The sequence below is a fragment of the Condylura cristata genome, unplaced genomic scaffold (genome assembly GCF_000260355.1).
Source record: "Condylura cristata isolate star-nosed mole 26May11 unplaced genomic scaffold, ConCri1.0 scaffold00002, whole genome shotgun sequence".
NCBI classification, from domain to species: domain Eukaryota; kingdom Metazoa; phylum Chordata; class Mammalia; order Eulipotyphla; family Talpidae; genus Condylura; species Condylura cristata.
The window spans coordinates 19582269-19592720 of record NW_004567103.1 but is presented as its reverse complement, the minus strand read 5'-3'; the positions used below and the strand labels follow the sequence as shown (position 1 = coordinate 19592720).

Below are 10452 nucleotides of genomic sequence, written 5' to 3'. Positions count from 1 at the left end.
GACTGGGCCGGGCGCTCGGGCTGCGCGGGCTCTCGGTGGCCGCGGCGGCAGCAGCAGCAGCAGCATCCTCCTCCTCCTCCTCCTCTCTTTCTTTTCTTCCTTCATTTTCTACTTTTCCTTCTCCTTTTTCTGCTTCTGCCCGACCCCGTCTACCCGTGGGCACCTCCTTCGGAGGGCATCAGGTCCGCCTGGTCCGGGAGCCCGGGCCGTGGTGATCGCTGTGCATCCAATTTCAGCGCCCAGGTAAGAGCCAACCCCCCTCTGCTTCTCTGTGGGGTGCCTCTCCTCCTCCTACCTAATTCTCCGCGTCTAGGGCGCCTCGGTCTGGGAGGGAGGGGGAGTGAGGAGAGGGTTGACTTTTCCTCTGTGCTTTCGAAGGCGGCACAGGTTGGCCGAGCTGGCGGCTTTCCCACCTGGCGGAAGCTTCGGGCCTGGTCTCTGTAGGTGTCACTAAGGAGCAGGGGAACCGGCGTCGCCACCTGGATTTGTAGAATCTAGGTTTACTGAAGAGTGTGTGACCTTGTTAGGTACCACTTTGAAAATTCCTGAAGACTTAGATCGGGTTAGTATACAAGTATTGAAAGCTGATGTTACCTGAGCTGTAAAAAAGGCGGGGAGTGACTTATACAAAGGTAATGGGGAGGGGCGGGGGTCGAGGTGGAGGATGTTTTTGTCCATCTAGCTGAGAGAGCTGCGCACTGATGAGTAAGTTAGAGAAGTCTTGTCATTTTAAAATTATTTTCCCGGTGGTTCTACCTGGAGCAGCTGGAAGAGGAAGATTGATAAATATTTGCAATTTTCGGAAAATAAAAAAATCGATGTCTGGTCGCGTTGGAGGGCGGAACAAGCGTAAATGAGTGTGGATGAGCCTGAGCGACTACATAGGCTTTCTTTTTTAACCATGTGGGTGGAAAGCTGCATCTACAGGCCATCTATTCTTTTCATTTTCTTTTTAAAAGGCTTTTGGGGGCTGCAGCGCCGGGTGCCTTTCTACCCTAACCTGATCCTTTGTTTAAGGATGAAAATTTAAATAAAGAATTGTTTGAGGGGAGCCTGGAGTGGGGAGGTGTGTGTTTGGGTGTGTGTAGTGGGGGAGGGGATAGTAAAAAAAAAAATCTTGAAAACTGGAAATTTATGTTACCCTGTCTGGTGGTTGGTGCTTTGGGATTTTTTTCGGAAAATTAAAGATTTCACTAATAACAAGCCCGTTTGTAACAATTGCTGTGTGTTTTTCTCTGTCAGTCTTTAGTGTAAAGCTTCTAGGACAAGACCTTTAAAACTGATTCTATGTGAAGGGTTTTGCTTAAATATATATACACGTGTGTGCTTTTGCACACCACGCTTGTAAGATAGCATGTGCATAACATTACAAAAGATGCTTAAAAGATACCTATTATGAGATTCATCTTTGAGAGCCTGGGATTTGTGGTGTGAATGAACGCTGTAGTGCAAAACCCAAAAAATACTGTTGGGTGGCATATAATTTTGAATACGAGACAAAGAGATTCATGAATGTTGGTAAGGAACTAACAAATGTTAAAGGTATAATTTTTTAAAAGATTGGTCTGAGAAAGGAAATGACTGCAAACTGAAATTGAGACTTGCAGCCGCAGTGAGGCGATGGAGAACAAAGCCTTTTATGTGAGACACATCAGGCAGACTGTCCCAAGCTTGAGCGGCAGGTATGTCCCAGTCCCTGTCAAACACAGCCTGCCACCCTGTCATTTCACTATAGTAATTATCACTTTTCGGGCAGTGAAAACAGACTAAAGAAATAAAAGCTCTTTAGAATACCTTCACCTGAATGTGACACAAAACACCTTTTCAGCAGGGTGTAGACATCTTTGGTAGAAAGCTTTAGGAATTTGTAAATCATGGGTGATAGTTACCCTCTCCTATGTGCACAAAACATATTTCACCCCAAGAAAAGGTAAAAGGCACTTTTTCTTTCAATAAAGAATACCATGTTTGTATTTTAACATTGATTTCCTGGTAATTTTATCTGGTTATAAGATACTGACATCTGTACTCATGATTTGCATATTATTTCAGATCAGTGTATGCATGCTGTTTAGTTTAATTTTTAATATTTCACTCTTTGCTGTAATATTATTTAATTTCCAAAGGGGTTCAATATTTTTATTGTTAAGTAGAAAATTGTTTAACATACAACTGGAGAGCAAAACAATTTTAAAATTAAACTTCATTGTTAAAAACTATTTTGATTACATTAATTTTCATTTTCTTGCCTACCTTACTTCCCCCCCTTTTATAATGTTTCTTTCCAGCTGAGTCTGTGCTTCTTTATGCTTCTAGTTGTATCTGCACTACAAAACTAAAGCAGAGCGGGTGTTCTGGGGCATTTTGAATTGAGGATATCAGTTCTCTAGCTGCTCTCTCAGGATGATGCGTTTACAGCACCTACTCAAGGAGAATGAGAAAGAATGTGCTGAAGGAGCATGACCCAGTGAAACTAGCAAAGCCTTTACTTCATCAAAATAGACTTCAGATTCTCTGAGAGAATGGGCACCATCAGTGGAAACCCAAAGCCAGGAGCTCACCCATCTCAAGGCAGAAGTCCCTCTTCCCATAGCAGCCTGACCTAGTATTGCTCTGCTGAGGTTAAAGGGGTCTTTTTTCTTTCAAGTATTTCTTTTCAGGGATCTTGAACTTGGTCAAAAATATGCAACCAGAAATGAAACTTGGCACAGAATCCTCTGTGCCTGAAGGAATAATTTCATTCCTTTACTACTTTTGGCTTAAATCAATTTGCAAATTTTCTAACCATAAGAAAGCAGAAGGAAGAAAATACTTCTTGGTGTATTTTTTTTTGGATATATTTTGACACTTTTTTTTTGGTGTTAACTAGAAATTAGGTAACAGACTGGACTGGTAGACTTGTGAGAAATGCAATTTCACTTTTGGGCTTTTAATATAAATTAGTAGTTTGCTTAGTGTATATATGACTTTATGTGTATCCCTACATTATTCATTGGTATCCCTGTGAGCATTACTATCTGACAACTGCTTGGGATTTTAGTATTCAAGTTGTTTATTCTAATTAATGCATCTGACAGATAAAGATCAAGAATATGAAATTACCAGTTGAATAGATGATAATACCACCTTCAGGTCAACACTATTCTCCTTAATGCTAAAAGTAATCAGTAGTAAATGGAGGGACCAGAAGATAACATTCTTAAACAGTTATGAGCTCTTTTGTCTCTATTACATGTTAAAGATGGTATTAACCTCCTTGAGACATATCTGATTGTCTCAAATATGTTCTTATTGCTACTTTAATTCTCACTATGCCTTATTTTTGCCATCACCTTGATCCTCTCATTTGGATCTTTTCATGTCTGAGCAGTATTTAGACAAATGGCTATTTAGACAAACTAGGGGTTTAAACAACCCACTAAAATCCTCCCCCCCCCCGCTCCCTTCCCCCAGCACTCTTTTTCATCTCCTATCTGAATATTAGGCTTCTCAAAACATTTTATCTTCAATACTGTTACTCTAAGTACAATTTTAGCCTCTACTTGGTATTTAGGAGGGCTTTTATTCCCATTTATATATCATGTATCTGTTAAGTTTCTACTAGAGGCACAATACATTAAGGGCTATATAATGAGATACATAAATTTAGCAGACATGGTTCCAGGCTATAAGGACTTTACAAATAAAGTAGAGGTATTGGTTTCCTTTCTAACAGGGAATCAGCAAGAAGTAGGATACAACTGAGTAGCTGTTATGTTGCAGATCTGACAGCATGAGGGACTGCCCTGGGAAGCAGTTTTATTCATTGGTTATATAAATGTTTGGTAATATGTATCTACATTCTTCATTTGATATATATGTACATATGTGAAATTTGTACTATATATCTAACTTGTATTCCACATATATTTAAATGAAAGAATGACAAAATACAGCTATTTTGAGCATGTGTATTCACATATACATTGCAAGTATGAACAGTGTCTCAAAAGCTTCAGTTAGCTGTAGGATGATCGCATCATTAAATGCTTTATGGCACATGAAAATTCTATTCCTAGTCATAGATTCCAGGTGTGAAAAGCAGTTAAAGAAACACATATTAAAAAGTGGCACACAAGGGGTCAAAATTCAAGGAGAGGGGCTGTGTTGAAAGTTTGGGGGAGAGGCTGAGGGTACAGAGATGAAGAATGAAAACACATCCTGAGCTGTTCATAGTTGCTCCTTCAGGGTGGAGATGACGCCTTGGCTAGGGTGGAGAGGAAAGAGCTCTGTTTTTCTCCACATAAGGTATGTCCCTCAGCTGTCATTAATCTGAGCTGAGGCCATAGGTGTTTCCTGGTAATAGTTATACAGGATGCGTATTGCAAGCAGTTCCGTCCTGAACACGAAATTTTAAAATAATGTGAACACAATTAGTTGATTTTTTTTAAATTAAAAACTCTTTGAATGTGAACTTTGAACTTAATTTTTCCTATTCAAGATTTTAACTGTGATGCTTCTTACTGATACATTTTAGTGAAATTCAGTGGCTATTTAGAGAAAATAGGGAGCGCAGTATTGGCTCTTTCACTCAGTTGTCAATTTTATTTTGTATGCTTTGGGGAAAGTTTTAAATAATTAGTTTTTCACTAATACATACCAGAGGGGACACGGACACACACAAGTATGTGCGCGCGTGTGCATACACACACACACATATTTCTTTTGTATTTGTTAGTCTTGAGAGAAAATTATCTATAAAATCATAAATGGCTTTTTCCTATCCTTCTTATTTTCTTTTTGTGTTTCTTCTTCCCTTTCACTCTTTTCCCCTTTTTTTCTTCTTTACTTCCTTTGCTCCTTTCTGTTTGTATTGCAAAAAAATGACTGATCATTAGAAAACACAAATATTGCCTGATATTTTAAAGCAGTTTATTTTCCATTATAACTGTATTTCTCATTTTACATGCAGTTTTATGCTGACTTCTTCTCAGGGTTCCTGTCATGCCTTTCTTTGATCTTGACTTTTACCCTCTGTCCTGGAACAGCCTTTTCCTTGTACATCAATCTTTGATCATGCCAACTTCCTCTAAGTGGCCTTTCTGAATGAGGAAGAAAATTTAGTACAGTACCTTGTGTTGCCCCATTATTGGACCCAAGTTCATCTGGGTCCCCTTGTCCCATAAATAATTGTTCATGCCAGTTGCATACTCACCAGCCTTCTTTAAATTAGTGTTTTAAGATTCCTGCAGGGAAAATACCTGTGCCTGTACAACTACTTGTTTTCACCATTTTAAATTTGGTCAGTTAACTTTTTGTTGTAGTTATCTAACACCAAATTAAATGGTTTGACTTACTTTTTTTAAAAATTTTATTTATTTATTCATACAGAACTGGGGTACAGGCCAGAAATGCGGAGGGTGAGAAGATTCACCAGACATAGAGTGGGGAGCAGAACAGGCTGACTGACTAAATACACTGCTGAGGGGAGCAGCAGGCAAGTCAGGAGAGGTCTGCCGCGCCATGTGGTCACCTCTGGGGCAGGCGGGGATTGAACTCATGCGGAAGTGACTTTAGCTTCTTAGTGCTGTGCTTTAACCTGCTGCGCCACCAGGGAGGGCCTTGACTTACTTTTTAAATTTAAAAATTAAATTGGCTAAGTTGTATTGCAATCATACAACTATAAACATTCTTAATGTTTATATTATTAAGAATTGTAGTGAAACTGTACTATGAAATGGCATGAGAAAAAATATTTCTCAATTTTGTGGACTAGAAAAAATGTTGTAGCAACATTAATTGATTTTAAGACAAATAAAGCTTTAAGATAACTTTCAACTTTGAAATTTTATTTTTTATTGGCTATAGTGCCTTTCAAAATTGTTGTTTTGTCTTTCCTTAATAGTATGCATTTTAAAAAAGATTTGTTTATTTAGACATACTGAACTGGCGTACATGCCAGCGGTGCAGGGGCAGTGAGAGAATTCACCATAGTCAGAGTGGGGAGCAGAACAGGCAGATCAACAAAGTACAGTGCTGAGGGGAGCAGTGGGCGAGTCAGGAGAGGTTTGCCGTGCCATGTGGATCACTTCCAGGGCTGGAGATAGAACTCACACTGAAATGACTGAGGCTAGCTTGCAGTGCTGTGTCCTAACCTGTTGTGCCATCACAGAGGGCCAATAATTAGCATTTTTGAGTTCAACAATATTTTAAATACTATTATGCTCATATTTATTGGTGCTTATATGAAATAACACATTTCTTTGGGGCATGTTAAAAGAAAACCCTCAATTTTAAGATTGAGTTGTGCATGCTTTTTATGATAATGTTTCATCTAGTATAGTTGGGAAAGGGTGGAATTCTTTTAACTGATTACACATAATTACTATATTGTTTAGCAAAATTTTACAGTCTGTAGCATGTACTAATTTTGCTCAGTGGACAAGAATTTGTAGTAACTGTAACAACTTAGTATACCACATTAGTCTATTTAGTCTATTTTACAAAGGGAGAATATGATAGGACTTATGTGGATGTGTTGTGTAATGATCCCAGAGTCAGCCATACTTTATCAATATGCCATTCTTTATAGTTGGTGAAAATTGTTATGAAATTGAACTAGCTATGTTTCACATGAGAAGAGTTGGTATAAAGTACAGTTTTATAGGAGAAATACAGTAAGTATTCATTAATAAAATTAATTGCATGAATATTAGACTATTTCTATTTTTTTTCTTAGGAGAGATAGTCTAGGTTTCATTTTCCATTATTGAAATCAAATGGTGATATTAAGTTTTGTGGCTGAAGTCAAAGCCTCTCTATGCTGATTAGTGTCCTACGATGAAATACCAACTGCTTTAATTTATCTTTTTAGAGCATTGGTGAAACCATGTTTACATGGAAAACAGAATTTCTCTTCATTTAAACAGTAGAAGTCAGGGTTGATGGAACTTTCAAAATTTTGTTGCTAAGAAACCATTAGGAAAGCAATAAGGGCCCTATCAAAAGCTAAATCTCTTATAGTGATTTAATCACTATAAAAAAAGTGAATATAATACAGAATTTGTTTAAATGTACTTGGCCATATGTCTCAAACTACCTTATGGAGTACATGATCAAAATTTTTATAGGTTAATGAGTAGCTTTTGGTGAAATTGAGTGTGTGTGTATTAAATTCTTATTGCTTTCAGATTCAATTACTAGTTCCATGATTTTTGTTCCTTTTGTTTAGAATAGGACCACATTAAATGAGGGTGGTTAATATTAAAATTGGAAGTAATAAGAACTTTTGTTCAACTCCAGATAATCTCTGTGCCCTATTCAGCTCCTTCCCAAAGACTACCATGAGGGCTTGTGATAAAAATCTAGTTTTCCATTTAAAATCTGATATTTAAAGTGAATGAATGATATTTAATAAAAATATCTTCCTTTTCCTTCCTATTATCTACATAATAGAGTGACTCTTTGTAACCCTTTTCAGTAGTGGTTTAGGAGGATTATATGCTTACATATCTGGAAACAAAATGTCACTAAATGTATTATTTTCTTTTGTGTCTGTCCCAGGACAAAAACAAAACATGAGTTATCAAGGTTTGCTAATTATCTATAAATTATATGATGTTTGAAGGGAAGGATGGTTGTCATGAGCAAATGGTGTGAACCTCTGATGTACATATATGCAAATGGCGGCAGTGAATGGCTAGGTGACATTCCTAAGTCAGTGAGAACTCATATCTTCAGGTGTTAAGACTCAAATCTTCAGGCCCAAACTAACACTGTGCAGGGAGTCCAGTAAGCAATCAGCACATTCTGACGCTCCATTTCCAATTCTGGTTCTATTTGTTTGTTAAGCTCAGAGTGAAGTGTCATGCCTGCTTAACTTGTGACTCAAATTGCCACTTTCACATGGTTGTAAAAGGGCAAGATTCAGAATTCTAAGGCCATCGGAACCAACCATACGCCAGCTACAGCACTGTAAGTGGAGACTAAACGATCCAGGAAACAATGACAAGGCTCCCGCTCCGGGGCCATTCCTGTGGTTTGGTTCTCCCAGGACAGAAGTTTAATCTCTCTGGGGATGTGTGCCCAGACTCAAGGTTACTGGGAAGCCCAAGGAGCTTTACTCTGAACTTGAAGTATCTACCCATGCTGATGCCTCCAGGTTGATTGTGTGTTTAAACTTGGCTTTACATACAAGAGGAATGCAACAAAAATAGCTGGGTTGAAAGTTTTTTTTTTTGATCTTTAGTGCCACGAAATTTTCTAAAAATCATTTTTCTTTCATGTTTTCCCCACCCTAAACATTTTTAGCTAAAAGGAAGTTAGAAAGGCAGCGGGTGTCTAGGGCTGTGTCGTTTTCCCACTTAACATTCCTACTCTTGTAGGTCTTTCTGTTTCTCTGCCTCCAGTGCACCATCCTTCTCCTTTTCTTTTTTTGCTTTTTCCAAGGAGACAGCAAATTAATAAGACTTCATTGTTGCCATAGTTACGATGTTCAGTCAAGTTTCACCTGCACCCACGCTGCTTAGGCACTGTAGTTTTAAGTTGACAAATATTCGAAAGGCAGGAAGAGCATCTTTACGGAAAGAGATTAAGCGGAAGCTGAGTTTAAATACTTAAAGAGAAACATATTTCAAGTCACTGGAAACTGAAACTGTACCTTTAACGAGGGAGTGAAGAAATTCTAATGTCATGCTATTAGAGAATCTCACAGAGTAGGTCCTAATTCTCTAAGTGAACATGTTGAGTCACCCATCAACATTGTAGTGACTGTTTTATCACTGAGTAGATGGAACAGAATTACTTAAAATATTTTTCAAGCACATTGGTGAAAGAACAGGCTGTGCAAATCCTCTATCCCTGAATTTCTTTTTTCTTTTTCTTTATTATTTTAATAATGTAAGCTTATTTTTACATCATTTTGTTGTGCCTTTCTCCATCTCAGTTATCCCTGAATTGTTTTTATTGAGGCATGAATATAGGAAATACATCATCTTAATCACACATTGCTTAATCCACACTTAATGAAGGCAGAGCTTTTAAATGTCGTCTATTGAATTTGATGGTCTGAAATATGGAAATGATCTGTAACAAATTAAAATAATACCATTGGTAAATTATCTTACTTGGGAAGGATTCATTTATTCTGATTTTCTTCCACTTAAAATTGAGACTGGAATGCCTTAAGATTTCTAATATGGTTGATAAATAATTTATTCAACAGATGTTTATTGGTTTCTAATACACAGCAGAAAACGCTACTGAATATGAATATATTGGGACAAACTATCAAATCTCTGTCCTCATGTTGCTTGTAGTAGTGGGACTTAACAAAATTTAACAAATATACCAAAAAATAAACGAACATTTCAGATTTAATAACTACTATAAAGAATATAAAAAAAATAATTCCATCGAGATTTTCTGGGATGGGATAGGCTGCCTTTGGAGACATGAATAAGGAGAAATAGCCAGGCCTTCAAATATCTGGGAGGAAGTTTCCAGGCGATAGGAACAGCAAAAGCAAAGCTGGAAGATGTCTAATATATTTGATAAACAAATAAAATGCCCATGGCACTGGAGTAATTAGATGTTAGAGAATAATGAGCCAGGGATAGGAGCAGCAGCAGCTACAGACCATGAGGTCTTTTTGACCATGGCTATAAAAAAGGATTTGACTTTTATTTGACTTGTAGTGCATTGTAATTTTTTAATTTACTATTTATATATACCGAACTGGGTTACAAGGCAGGGATGCAGGGGCTGTAAGAGGAGTCCCCAGACAGAGTGGGGAGAGGAACAGGCAGATCGACAAAGTACACTGCTGAGGGGAGCAGCGGCGGGTCAGGAGAGGTCTGCTGTGTCATGTGGATCTCCTCCAGGGCAGGCGGGGATCGAACTCACACTGAGGCAGTACTGCGTCTTAACCCATTGTGCCACCAGGGAGGGCCTGGTACACTGTAATTTTTATGGGAGTAGAAAAGAATCTCTTTTGAAAAAAACTCATAAAAGTGTTCAAAGATTAATTATATCTTTTAAATCCCTATAGATATATCTGATTCTTACTCACTAATGTATTAAATCACAGGAGAAATAATCTAGAAAATCAGAAATCAATGGTGAAGGCAAATTTAGACTTCTATTAACCTGATAATGTTGTAAATATAAGTAATACAAGTGTGTCATTTTCTTTACATATCGAAACATTACATATGTAGATAACTTTAACCTCAAATTTAAGTTTTTTTATTTTTAAAAGTTTTATTTATTTATTTAAATTCGGTCAGTTAAATTTTTGTTGTCGTTATCTGGGGTATAGGCCAGAGGTGCATGGGGACAACAGAATCCACCAGAGACAGACTAGGGAGAACAGGCAGATCCATTGAAACACACTGGTAGGGGGAGCAGCGGGCAAGACAGAGAGAGGTCTGCTGTGCCATGTGGGTCACCTCCCTGGCCAGGAATCGAGCTCAT

General features: G+C 37.9%; 1 protein-coding gene across 1 annotated transcript in view; it reads left to right on the top strand.

Annotated features, from left to right (window-relative positions):
• The first annotated feature begins 108 nt into the window (after window positions 1–108).
• The window catches only part of MAP2 (microtubule-associated protein 2), a 267610-nt gene continuing 257266 nt past the window's right edge, over window positions 109–10452 (top strand). Inside the window, exon 1 of the mRNA XM_012726979.1 lies at window positions 109–243. The gene's annotated coding sequence lies outside the window, so the exon portion shown is untranslated. The remainder of the gene's footprint in view (window positions 244–10452) is intronic.